Source organism: Homalodisca vitripennis, chromosome 4 (genome assembly GCF_021130785.1).
Source record: "Homalodisca vitripennis isolate AUS2020 chromosome 4, UT_GWSS_2.1, whole genome shotgun sequence".
NCBI lineage: Eukaryota > Metazoa > Arthropoda > Insecta > Hemiptera > Cicadellidae > Homalodisca > Homalodisca vitripennis.
The window spans coordinates 78901766-78917170 of NC_060210.1; positions in this window are offsets into that span (position 1 = coordinate 78901766).

Below are 15405 nucleotides of genomic sequence, written 5' to 3' on the forward strand. Positions count from 1 at the left end.
AATAAGGGGTTTATAAAACAGATCATGTGAAATAATGTATATTATTTTATCATCGAATAAAAGAGGTTATGAAATAAAAATCAAGCACAAATTCTAAACAAAATTAAAAAGTAGTAAAGCACACCTCAGAACAAGGATAATTCTATATTCTAAAGGATGTTTTCTCAGTATCTTGTATTTCTCCCTCTCGCATTTATGACGGCCTGCATACGTCTTCCCATTTCTCCGATGGGATGTTGGAGACGATGCTGAGGGACGTTGTTCCATTCTTCTGTTACGGCGGCTTACAGCTGAGCCATGGTGCTAGGTGCTGGCTGTCAGGTGGGGACGGCCTTTCCAGCTCGTCCCAAACATACTCTAGTGGATTAAGGTCGGACTTCTGGCTGGCCACTCCATAGCATCGATTCCGACCTCATGGAGGTAGTCCGTTACAATCCGAGCACTGAGTGGACGCGCATTGTCGTGCATGAAGATGAAGTCATCACCAAAAAAGGGGGCGTATGGTATCCACATGTTGTTCCAGAATGTCTACCACATACGTACGAGCATTTAGAACTGCCCCACGTAAACTCACCAATTCTATGCGAGCCTAAAAAAGAAAATCCACCTCAAAACATAACTGACTCACCTCCCAAAAGGTTCTATTGCTCCCAAAAGGATATACAGGCTTCAGAAAACCTTTCTCCTTCACGTCGCTATACTCATTGACGCCCATCAGGACCAACCAATTTTCCTTTGGTCTCTGTACTCTGGTCTGTAAAAAGTACACGCTTCCAATCTTGCAATATCCTTGCAGAGTCTTGCGAGCTCTCCGATGATCTCTGGTGAATCTTGGGCCTGTATCAGGTCTCCTACTTCGTAAATTAGATTCCCGAAGACGGCGACGAATGGTTCGAGCAGAAATGTTTTGACGACGGAAATTTCTGGCTAATGCCTGTAGATCAGAACTTGTAACAGTCCGAAGTCTAAAAAATTGTTAATCACTTCGGTTAGTGACTCTGGGACAGTCTTGTCCACGCCTCCTACAACCAGTGTCATAGAGACTGCCCTACTAACTGTGGTGCGATGTACACCTACCCGCCTAGTGACTGCACTATAAGAAAGTCCAGCTTCCACCAAAGCCTCTGATCGACAAGAAAGCCTCCCTTATGAGGCCGAAAATAGAGATCAGATAAGGTGGACAACAGTGCATTTGAAAAGGGCAACTAACATTCCCCAGTGACTGGTTTGACTTTATCCGGGTTGAATGTTATTTCCTTCCTATATCCTATTCCTTCCTATTCCTTTTGATATTTCCTATCCTATATGCATCTCCTATATGCCTTATCTGTTGTTCTTTGAAGCTACAACTAACATCTGAAAGCAATCCCATACTAAATTTTTGTTTATATTGTTTTATTTGCCAAATATAATATATATATATATATATATATATATATATATATATATATATATATATATATATAATGGCGTGCCTTAATTTTAACCAGGAGTTTATATTCGTGATTCTCAAAGAGACAATTATTTAAACTGAAATAGTCTTCATAATGTAGTGCGAAATATTCTGGAATGGCGTATTGTTCTGCAGAATCACTAGAGAGTAATAGGCCACTGAATGAATACTTGTTAATGAACAATGCAGCGCACACTCATACACAGAATAGCATCTTTTATAATGACATTTTAGCTTTCCTTAGGCTTGATATGTAAACATCAATACGGTAACAAACTAAATGTTATAGTCAAAGAGCTAAGATCCAATTAGAACTGTCCATTGTACAAGCACACGACTTGGTTTTCTTGAAGTCGCTAGAGCAATGTTTTCCTAAAAAAGAAATCGATCGTTATCCATGCTATTTTTTTTGTCGAAATGAGAAACCTCGACATTAAAAGGGTTAAAAATATAAGATGATAGAGATTATATATTTTCTAGCCCGATACTCTTAAAACAGACCGTCAAACACAAATAATAGTTATAACACCGTCAGACACCTAAAGACTCAAGGTCGCCACTGTCACTGTCAGGGTCTGTATATCGGTAGCTGACGCCGATTTAACATTTATTTACATGTCTGATTATTGTTTACAATATTGTTTATAAACCTTTTTGATACCCTCACAATTCGACCTCCACAAAAAGAAACGTATATACCGATCAATTTGTTTCTTAGGGGAAATTCCGCGATGGATTTCAAGGAAAACAGGTTGTGTGCTTGTAAAATGCAAATTGGCTCGCGATTCCTGGACTATTAATAGTAAAAATGAACTACAACTCATAAGAATATGTCATAGGTTATACATATTTTTATAGGGTTATATACTATACGCATTGTTTTGATTTTGTCTATTGAGCGATCGAAATTGTAAGTCAAATCCAGAATTAAGAATTACTAATCTGTATAGTGTAGTTTTTAAACGTCTCCTTATTTATATCAAAACTTAAGTAGGTGAAAAGTACGTGTAATTTTACAAAGCTGTTTTTGTAAACACAGGAAAAGAATTCACAGAGAAAGTCAGAGATTGCGAAACGGGGGATACGATTTGATATTCTTCTCGATTGTCTTTGTTTTATGAAAAGAAAACGTAAGCCAAACCAATAATACTTTATTTTATATCAAAGAACCATTAGTATTTCATAACACAATTTCATTCTGTGAGTGTCCAATTAATTTTATATCGCAACCGCAATAATTTCATAGTTAAAGTGTATCCAAAGTTTTAGCTAGCGTTCTCATTTTTCAAAACACAATCAACAGGTTTAATGATGTTGAACACAGATCCTGAAAACGCTGTCATTCTGGTTTTATAATGAATAGTTAAAGACGGTGATAGTATTATTTCTTGTCTGTATTTATTTGTTGCAAGGTTTCTAGTATTATTATAGGCAATTCTTTAAAACGACAAATAAATAAAATTAGACAAGTTGGAATTGTTATTATGTAGAAAAATAGAAAAGTTAAATAAGACCAGAGATTCTGAGATTGCCGTAAAGCTCGAGTTCAGCAACTAAGTATAAATATCTGGGGTTTAAGTCAGCGCAACACAAGTTTTGACTGTCATTGCTTACTCAGTCTTGTTCCTCGCACGTTTCTTGATACTTTTAAAAAACTAGTTACGTTTTCCCATATCCTGTTTATGTTTTGCGTCAGATCTTGAGATGAGTTTTCTGAATCTGAAGAAAAAGGAAATAAGTTGGTCGAAGTGTTTCTCCAAATATTTTAATGCAGCCTTTGATTTCTTATATTTCAATGGATATATTTATTTAATTTTTGAATATTAAATACCTGAACACATTTAAATTGAAAAGCAACCAGTCCTTGACATGACGTGTTCTTACATCATGCGTACGTGATAAGTAATCATCGATTTCTCTCTGATCCACGGGATAATGTTTTGAGAGTTCGCCACTCAGGATAATTTCCAAGTTGACTTTTACCAAAAATAAAGTGTATAAACTTTGTCTAGGGTTTGCGACCAGATGAAGCTGTAGAGGATATTTGGGAAGTATGGTGTTTTAATTTGACCTTCATTAAAAACCTCAGACGTACTTCAGCTGTTTATCTTCATAAAATCGAAAATATTTAAAAAAGTAAAGTCATAAAATTTATATTTACCGACAAAATCATATGATCTATTTTAGATTAAAATTTTTTTAAGTACTTTACAATTAGATTTTGGGCAAAACCTCTGGATTGATCACAATCGGACTTATAATGGGTGGTCTTCTGGGATGGGATGGAAAAGGCCATTTCCACTGTTTGAATGAGCGTTTTTAATGTTGGTATATGTCCATATAACAGGGAATCGGTTAAAATTCCAGTCAATTAAAGTATAGTTCCTTATTTTCAGGAGTTTCTGTTTCTCCTTTTATATTTTCAGAACACAGCGTCACACCTGTCCAAATTACAAAAGCGTTAGTGTTTTACTTGTAGATTGAAAATTGATAATCCGAATGTATTGAAATTTGCAACTGATTTTTTTAAATTTCGTAATAATTTTGGTAATTGCACATATGAAAAACCTCATGTTCATATCCACTTATTACTTATTAGATTTTTTTAGAGCACATATACTTAATAAATTATTCCAACATTTACTCTTGCTCCTGCGTATAGTAAACTGTACTCATTCTTTTATCGAACAATTTCCGTTAGCGGGAACAAAATCATTAAAAATTTTACTGCTATAGCGTCATTTGGAAATTATAGGCCATCAACATTTTGTGACAGTGTATTTTACAAGTCATAAAAAATAAATAAATCGTATAGTTTATACTTTTTAGACGTAATTCATTGTATCAGCATTATTAGGTAAAAGTGGACCAAGGTACTAACATGTACCAAGGGAAGTATACTAAGAAAAGATTGTGAGAAAGTCATAGAACAAGACATGTGCTCAGAAACTGCTGAGCTTTATTTGGGAGATCATCAATGAAATTATCATTAGGCTTTTGAGTCTCTTCATAGGGAAAGAAGTCAAAAAACGAGAGGAAGTAAAGGTGACTAAAGAAATACTAACCTTGGCTACTGAGTCGTAACAGTCCCTTGTATTCATCCCAGCTGATTCGCAATCTCTTCGAAATCATTCAAAGTCTACGCGGAAGAACAACGGCACAAAGAAAACTGCTGATTGAGAGATTTCCCTTGAAATGCCTATTTTCATTATACAAATGACATTGTAGAGATCTTTATACTACGCGAAGGTTGCATTTTAGATTTTGGATCAGGGTTCAGTTTCTGAGCATGGCTTATGTTCCACTATAGCCAAGTAAGATAGTATGAAATAATTAACAAGTCCTTTAAAACAATAATTACGTTCATTTGACAACACAGGTATTGGGAACCGTCCTCTTGAGCGTTTTAGAAAATATGAAAGATTTTATTACAGTAATACATTTTCCCACTTTTTTGATTATTGAATATATAATTTTTGTTACAACAATTGATTACACATTTTATGGATTCAACAAGTAGAAAATGCTAGACTTGTCTGTCCTAAGCGTTTACTTGGCAACTTTGTTTATAATAAAAGGATCCATCATAAAGTGAAGTTTATGCGGTTGTCGATGGTACATACTTTGAAATACGCAGTTTCAAAGTTCAAAGTTTAATAAGTTCAAAATTATCAAGTTCAATTTCATCATCAGTGTATTTTAATTCAAGCCCACAAGTCAGTCTATATCTAGTCACAGCAGTGAAGAACGGAGATTTTTGAAAGATCGAAAACGAATTGAAGTCCACATTGACCAATTTTTGGAAATGTCGGGGAGGACCCCACTCATTATCAGCTTTCAATGATTGTCAATGTAGGGTTGTCTATGCTGTTTCAAAATAGAGATCCTTCGCTTTTCGTATATCAATTTTCCATGAGGAGGAGTTGCGGGTGAAAGAAGACATACTAAATATATCTGAACATTGCAATTTGTATGCATACAGACAAGGAAGTAGCACAGAAAAATTAATGTAGAGAATACTAAGCGTGTTGTTTTTACAAACTCAAGAAACAAGCATGAGCAACGCCTTCACTAATATGCTGCATCCAGTCATACACTCGTGCGAACCGAAGGCAACAAAACACAATTTATTATTAAAACGTAATCTTCATTCGGTTAGCAGTGGTCCAATAAAAAAACAACTCAATGAACAGAATCAAATTTATATTTTTATAAAACAGAATAACATTACTAATTTAATTAATTACTTTTGCTATCGAATAAAGACCTCATAAAATGAGGCTGTAAAACATAAATATACATTACAAGATTAAAAATGTTTCCTATTAATATTTTAACACAGCAATATATTTTAATATAATTACTGCCTATGGTTGGTAATTTGTTACTAATGAAAATATCCTTTCCGGCTCAATAGGAAGAAAGGTAGATTTCACACATGACACATGAGGCTGTCATCTCTAAATGTCAAAACCGAAGCTGCTTTATTAGTTTAGACGTTTGATTCGCACAACATATATGTGACACTAATCCTCGATGTTGCCATGTTAGTATAATCATGGTTTCAAACGTTTAGACAGTTCATAATTTTGAAACCACACTAGGCAAACATTGATACAACCATATACCTTGTTTGGTAAAATTGTAGACTAGATTTAATTAAATTTAATTCGAAATTATGTTTGTAAATATATTCACTTATAACTGTTCAGCTGTATCTTGAAACGTGAAAAGTGATAGAAAAATAAGTAGAATAAATGTTACTTGGAATTACTTAACAATTTTATGAAACGAGTCAATTTTGATATACTATGAACTACTCTAGATACAAATTTTTCCAGAATATGAACGACAGCTATCTGGAACGTTTTATTGTTAAAAATAACGAACTCATTTAAACTACGATATATAAAAATACTGCCTCTGTACGAAGTTCTATTGAGAAATGCGGTAATTGTCGTGTCCACAATAATTCCCGCAATGTTGTATACTAGTAAAAACTTTGTACGCCCGCTATCTCGAAATCATACATAAAGGCGGTAGAATAAATAATTTTATACCTATATATAAATATGAATGTTTGTTTGTATGTCCTTTATAGAATCGCAAACTATTAGACCGACCATTATCAAAATGTGTATGTATACGTATTTTTCCACGGAACGGAGAAGGTTTATAAGAAGGTTCCGCGCTGCAAAAGATAAAAGGTTTCAAAGCGCCTGCACACTATAAACTGCAATTACGAGACAGTTACGTATATTACATAGCCAAACACTATTTGAAGGCGCTAAGTTATTATGTATATTTGTCTTTAAGATACATTTCTGATTGAACTTAAAGCTTGAGTGTAAAGTAGACCACTTTATAACAAAGTACATGTACGTTAACAATGGCTATAAACATAAATAGATTTTCTTTATCGTGGCAACAAGGCAAAGTCTACACCGGCGTTGTAAATATGATTAAATTAAACCAGAAGTTCACATACACGGGCAAAGCTTACGAAAAGCGTGCAAAGCCGCGGGAAACAGCTAGTATAAATATATATATATATATATATATATATAGGTATACAAGAAAAGAAAACACGTTTGAAATGCTTAATATTTCGTCACTTTTCCGTGACATTATCAAAAGCTTGTATAAAATAAAATATAAACAAATATAAGAACGAAGGTTATAAAAACATTGCAAACACACACACACACACACACACACACACACACACACACACACACACACACACACACACACACACACACACACACACACACACACACACACACACACACACACACACACACACACATATATATATATATATATATATAATTCTAGGAATCATGATTGGAGAAGATTTTTTCATTTTTTCGGAATTTCCGTCATGAGACCGATTTCTATAAAATCAACTTAAAAAAACTTTCATAATATTCTTTCCATATGTGATGAAGATATATATTTTATTAAGGCGTAAAAATATATAAGTGCCAATTTAACTCTTTTATTGAGAAACTTTTTCATACTATCATATATAGTTTAATAAAACTTCCTCTCTGAATATAATTTAATATGATTACTTTATTAAAATAAACATAGGCTAAATACGACCATTCGACTTAATTCTATATCTATTATTTGTTTTAAATTCGATATAGCGTAAGCGTACTACAATATCATCAACTAAGTGTACAAGAATAATGCATAGTAACATAAACCGTGTTATTTTTCTATATTATATGATTTACAGTTTCATGTCCACAACCAGACTATCGTAAATAAATCAATACCATATCTTACTCCATTTAAAAAACAATCCAGTGTAATAGAATTTAACTAAAATTTACAACATTGTTAATTCAGTATTACCATCCGTATACATAAAAAGTTTCAATAAAACACTATCTTTCCGAATGTTTAGTCCAAGGGCGTCATCGTGAGTGACCTCTCTGTTTTCTGTAATAAGAGTACATACACGAGAAGCTTTAATTGCAGGACACGTTTCACTCTTTAGTAGTGGGAATCCCGTGCTTCACTACAGCGAACTCACTCCCGTCAAATAGACCTGGATCCCGGAACCCATTGGAACCCGTTATCAACGATGAAACGTTATTGTGGATCTTTTCGGGGAAACCCGAATGATTTTGTAGATGGTAATATGATCGATCGCATTGACAAGGCAAAGTGCAATTTGGTAGTCGCTCGTTTCCTCGGTCTGAAGTCTCGAAAACGATATCATTGTGTGGCAAATCTGATAACCCCACGTATAACAACTATTGTTCGCTAATAATTATTCAGTATCCATCCTCGAGAATTGGCATAACTGGAATCGATTAAAATCGGTATGTATATACACATAACTAGTGAAAATGTATATTTACCAAATTTTGTATCCACTTTCTAAAATCATAATCTTGATAATATTATAAACGTGAAAGTGCCATTGATAATAGCACTTAGTGATTTTTTGCGTTAGTTTTGCTATGACGTCTAAAATATTCGACTGATTGTACTTAAATTTCACATGGACATTCTTAGGGTCCCTGGGATGAATTCCAGGCCTATTCCAATTTAGAAAATCCCTCAGGGCTGCTCCCCACCGGTCTCTAATGCTGGAGAAAATCCCATCTTTATCTCCAAAGTGTGTAATATACATTGAAAGAGGCTGTTCTATGTAATCAAATGTTCTGTGTAAAAATTGTTCTATGGCAGCACGACAGTATGTTTAACTAATTTTACCAATATTTTCGATTTGTTTGTGTGTAAATTCTAAGAAATAACCATTAGTTTTCATGTAGTTTATAGATTTTAGCGATTAGGTAAGTACTCTCTCTAGCTTAGAAATCTACCTTAGAAAATGCCCTACAGCATAATATGATCAGAATTTGTCTCCGAAGACTGCCTTTGAATCAGTCGGCAAGAACTACGCTTGATGAAGGTTTGCTGGCCTGTACGTTTGAACTAACGCATAGTGTCATTTTATATACTTTTAACTGTATAATTTTATAAAATATTAAGTATTAGATATTAAAGACAAAGTTACTATCTAACTTTTACTATAAATTTAAAAATTGAAATAAAATCTGGCTTAGTTCTCTTTTAACAGAAATAGGCCTCTCTGATCTGTGATTTTCTTGATCGGGAAACAAGACAAAATCAACGATGGAACAAAACATACTAAGAACGAAGTAAATTACAATGGTCACAAATATAAACTTTTTTGACGTACATGACAAAGGCAAACTCAACATTGGCGTCGGAAATATAATTCACTCGAAACAGAAGTGTTCATACAGGTACAAAACCTACGTAATTGTGTGCGAAGCTGCTGGTAATGTATAAGTGGGGAGTATTGTTACACCTACAGTACATAATAGTAAACTTTAAATCCTAAAGTGATGAAATTCATTTAACTTGCACTGGAATGCACTTACTTCCGGTAAAAATAAATTGGATTTAATAATGTAGGTTATAGCGTAAGCTAACCACAGTTTAGAAAAGAGCACAGTTTACTAAAAAATACCCGCCCATCATCCAGAATGCTCTCCTAAAATGTGTCGCCGTTTCTACGTTATACAAATACGAGTCTGTTGATCGTGTATTTGTGGTTGTGGAATCAGATGATGAGCGGAAATTTCTGCAGAGATATTGTTGAATAAAGCGAATATAGGAAAGTCCGCTGTTAAGTTATAAACAGCGTTTGAAACAATTACGCTAATTTATCATATAAACTATAAAAATACAAACATAAGACATAACTTATGTTACAGCAACAATATAGTTGATAGTTATAGCAATCTAGCAAGAATACAGTATATAGTTGCAAATGTTATAACTTGAAAATAAATTAAATTTGAAAATTAAAATTATATGCATAAGAAATATTGCAGACGAAATTTTCAAGGTGCAATTGTTTTCCAGTTGGAATAATTTTTGTTCACAGTCCTTTGATACCATTTCTAAAGTCATGAAAAACAAAGTAAAAACAAATTTTTACTATTCCACGAGGAAAGGTATGAATTCGAAGAGGAATTTTTGGACATTTTTTAATCAGGTCCAAAAAAAAAAACTATCGAATTACAGTATTTACATAAAGGATGGCTGGAGGGATTGACAGGCTTTTTATTTATAAAAAATGAATTTCATTATGATAATTAAAAAAGCTATATAATTTTATTAAATTATAATTATATAAAAATATAATTTCATTAGTCGAATAAACACATGCCACTCCATACAGCTACAACTTATATACATATTGGACATAACTTCATATTTGTATCTTTAGCACCTTTTTACCATATTTTTTTTATTTGGGTTAAATTACAAATTTTACCTGTAGCTTTTCGTGGAGTGATACAAGAACATTTTTCTACTTGTTCTATATTCAGGGAAGTTATCAGATAGACTAGACAGATATACTAATAAAGAATGGCCACAAATATGTTACTTGGGTTTATTAGAATGATATGAGATCATTTTTAAGTCTGTCTATAATAATAATAATAATCAAAAGTGAATAATTTATTTTGAGGAATATAGTGAAAAATATATCATTAACTTTATAATTTATGTGAGTTGAAAAAAACATGGAATGCTAGACGAAGGATGAAATTCCGCCTCACATTTGAAATCACTTCACATTAAACTACTTTCATCTGAATTTTGTATGAGTAATTTAAATACGCGAAGCAATATACTCAGATGGAGGAAACAACTTGGCTGTATTTGGGATTAAACTCGTATGTATGAAGGTAACAGGTCAGACCAATCGATAACATAAAAATAGCAGAGGGGGGCTCATTGAAAAAAAAAACACAGTCTACATTATACCATAGAAAATATGAGAAGTAAAATAGAATGGTAATAAATTAAATCTCGATAGTAAATAAAATCTGGATTGTATAATATAATGTACTCTTGACATAAAGGCCACATTATACTATGGATTAGTTTACTATTGAAGTAGTAAGCTGAAGTCATGTGACAAGATAGATTCTTCAGCTACGACGAGTGAGGCTTGAGTCGAGAAGGAATACATTTTCCTATTTTGCATCCCATGGTTGGCACTATCTCTTGGCGTATAATCTGAAAGAAAATAGGCCATATAGCCAATAATGAAATAAAAGATTTATTATTCCTTAAACCTAAATAAATGTACAAATGTTCTCATTTCCTGATTGGAAATAAGGAATCCAAACAATATGAAAACTAACATGTATTGTATGTAAGTTTCATTAATTTACGAGAACAATAAAATTCTCCGTGTAGGATTAAAAATTATGCAAAAGACCAAAACCATATCGCAGCTTACAGGGATACAGTTGTGGAATATGAACTAGGCTACATCAAAGTCGACGAAATCAACGGAAGTTGGGAAGTGAGGTTGGCTGTAAAAGTTTCAAACGTGCAATTCTCGGGTTTCGTAGTAATATCATGTGAACGTAGTAGATAAGAGTCATTCGAAACGCCATTCGTTAAACACTTTTTCACATTTGTATTAAAACTCCACGTAAAAATAATTGGTTTCTGTATTTACGCCTTAGATTTAAGTAGTGTAAAAGCTGCGAAGATAATAACAAAGGGGTTAAAAAACAGACAGGAAGTTGACCAATGTTACCAAGAAACACTGAGCGAACGTTTTTGTGTGCACAAGGCAGTGAAAGCGCGGAGAATTCTGTACAAACGACAACGGCTCCGGAGCGACTGGCTCACAAGGAACAATTAAGGAAAACTGTCAGGAGTAGGGGACAACAGCTCACAAGTCACGTGTGAGTTCTTCCCCGAATGATTCACTTTTGTTATCTAATGTCACTGTTATTGTCATTGAATGACGAGTTTTATAGTGAAAATGATAACTTTTAGATCTGAAGTACATATTGAAATGTAGATTACAATATAGTTCATATTGCAGTTTGATATTCAATATACCTTATTAAAATTTGATAAATACAAATTAAAGACCAACTCGTAAACGTTTATAGGCTCTTTTGTGTGGTAGAAAGATCGTCTGCACTAATCTATCTAATGGATTTAGAATGTTAGAATCGGTACATGGTTTAAAGCGTCTCAGGTTGTATCTACTTTTGGGCATTTTGTGGCTTTCTATGAATTCATGCCATGCAGAATACATATTTCCTAATATTAAAGTTGACAATTAAGTGTTTGGGTTTGTTGAACTGGACCGTAATGATGAGATAAAAATAAAATACCATAGACTTGTACTTGACAATGAAAATTTAAACCATTGAGAACAAATTTTATTTTTACACATATGACGAAAAAGTTATGGAAATGAAAGATTTTAAATCGAGTACGTTAGCAACAATATTTATGTTAAAAGTGATATACTTTTCCCTGGAAGCGGTGACTTATCTAATGTAATCCTTGTGTTATGCAAATGATTTTCTTTGGCATTAACAGTGCAGAAAAAACCATTTTCAGATTCAATTCCCAAGAATCTGAAAATAATTTTCAATTCTTCTAGATATATCATACATATTAGAGCATTATTAGAGACAGTAGTCCACCAATTCTAATAATTTAGGAATGGAACAGAGATATTGACCAAATAATACGAAGGCGGTTTGGAACCACCTGTGCAGTAACTTTAAATTCATCAGTGCTGCAGTCAATTGTAATGTATCAGTGGACAACTTTCCAACTTTGAGAAAGTTGCGTCTTTGGTGTTTGATAGCAGTTCAAAGCAGAAAACCTCATAAATTTTCACGAAAATTGAAAAAAATTAATTTCGTTTGCCGATTAAGCACTACTTTTTACGTAAAAGATCCCCAATCTCAGACTGAGGGAAGATTTGACAAATACTACGTGGACTCAGCTCTTTAAATTTCGATGGTTAAGAAGTGGTTTACAGAGTCCCGCTGTGGCCGTACCAGCACTAGCGATGCCGAACGTTCAGGTCGCCCAAGTGGTCTCGTCAGAAACCGTCGATAACATGCATGATATGATAATTGGACGATCGGATAATGAAAGTGCGTGAGTTGGCTCATGCTGTAGGTATCTCAACTGAATGAGTACATCACATTTTACACGAATATTTGGACATGAAAAAACTCTCCGCGAGATGGGTGCCGCGATTGTTAACACGCGACCGTGTGACCAGTTCCAAAGAGAGTTTAGCTGTGTTCAGCGGTAATCCGTATCAGTTTTGGCGCCGTTTTGTAACTGTGGACGAACACGGATCCATCAAAACACGCCAGGGACCAAGGAACAAACACCGAAGAAGGGGTTTTTGGTCGGTCGCTCGGGGTGAACGTGGGCCAAAGAAGGCCAAGGTGAGTCTGTCAGCCAAAAAGGTCATGGACATGGTTTTTTGGGTTGCACGGGGTGTCATTCACATAGATTACCTTGAGAAGGGTAAACTGATCACCGGCGAACATTATTTAGAGCTTTGGACAGATTCGACTTTCATTTGCAGTAATAAACGGCCGCATTTAGTGAATAATTGTCCATCTAATCGACATCTCTTCCCATGAACTTGTCTTATGATGATATGCATATTTAATATATGTCCACTAATAGTATGTAATATGTGTATGCTGTTGTGACTGAAATGTACACTGTTTTTTAATGTTGTCGTGTTAAAATTAAAATTTATGTCATATTGATAATAAATTATAAGATAATACAACGTAGCTACAAACATCCTTAAACTTTATTATAAAATTTAATTGTTTTTCTTTTACTATGTAATTTAATGTGTTAGACGTTCTATATAATTTAAATGTTTTTAAAATAAACAAAAGCGGGACCTAAAATAGTGGGAGATTACCAACTTCCCACCACCAATCGAAACTCACAAAGAAGTTAAAAAAGAACCAGAACTATATAGTAAGTTTTTGTATTCTGGCCTAAACCAAGATTGAAAAAGACTCAGTTACAAGCATCGCCTACTGCCGTATACAGACATCAACACCACGAGTGTGAAGGTGCCTTAGAAATCACGTCCGCGTCGTGAGCAGTACTCCCGGCCGGCACTTGACGAGCAAATCTTCTTGTCTAGAGAGAGTTTATCCGAACATGATATAAATAAACTGAACTTAATCCAGACCTTCCAGAAATTGTAAAGGAAACGCGGCCCACCCATGCAGCTTTCACGCTGGCTCTGTATTTAAAACTGTAGTCAGAACTGTTAAGTTTTCTTTCCAAAATTCCTCGCGGAACACAATTTAAAATATCTTTGACGCCGGAGTAAGAAAAGACATAATTCCCAGTCCCGGAAATTCGCTTTCAATCCACTCGGAATAGCCGGATAGTCAAATAAAACAATATTTGCAGCTTACCAAATATAGTGAAACCCACAAACGTTTACTATTTATCGTCATACACAGAGCCACTGAGCGGCCGCATGCATTGTTGGACTGTAAACATTGGTAGCGTGTATAGTGATATATCGGTCGGCGTTTACCCAACGTTCCAGAACTCATGTTGATAAATACAGGGAAGTAGAAAGAAGCATAACACTGCCAAACGCTGCTTCAATTGAGCCATTCGATATACCAGCAAAATTCAAGTGAAGTTTCCATCCACTTCGATTCCAACTCGTCATTGAAGTTGATACTGTTTTAACGTCATTCACTAGGAGATATCTTGAAAATAAACGCATCTTCTAGCAAAATGGACGTAGAAACTTTACCAGTTTAGCTTGTCCTGCATTTAAGCCACCCGCTAAATTTAGCAACTGAAAACTCCATTTGTATTGATAAAACAAGTTAATTAGCCGTGTTGGTTCTTAACCTTAAAGCCCATATTTTGGGGTTGGACAGTCTAATAATGCGTGATACATGAATTAGTTTAACAATATTTTTTATCTCTTATATTTAACGAAGAAAATAAACAACAATAAAACAGCACTTTTACGAAGTAGATTTGCATCAAAGTCTCGAATAGAATCCTTGCGTGTGATCGCATTGCAGGGTGGGGATAATCTGTTCCAGTTTTAAAGGGGAAGATTTTCATCAATCTGATGTATAGCAACACTTGCGCTTTTAGTTAAACATGGATAAAATAATAAAGGGATTTTTATTTTCTCTATTTAAATAGGTGTTTCTAAATAAACAAAAACAAAATTTGAACTTCTCAACGATTTGGAGGAGCAACAACGTAGCCAGGAAAATATTTTGGGGGGTTCAAACAATTGATATTTTCCCGTAGTGGACTGAGAGTAAAGTTCCATTTTGTTCCTTAAAAAGTTCTTGGCCCGTTTCTTTGTTGAGAACGATCTTTCAGCAGTACATGTCAGTAATACTAAATTATTTAAATAATAGTAATCGTTTACTAAAAAAACTAATTGAAAAAGGACCCCTTGAACCCCTTCGCTGGCTACGTCCTTGTGGTGGTGGGGGAATTTATACATACAACAAAGACTTGCTCATATTTTCTAATGTTTTCCGTCTTTCTAGTCTGAGTGATGAAACCACGACAAAATAAGAAAA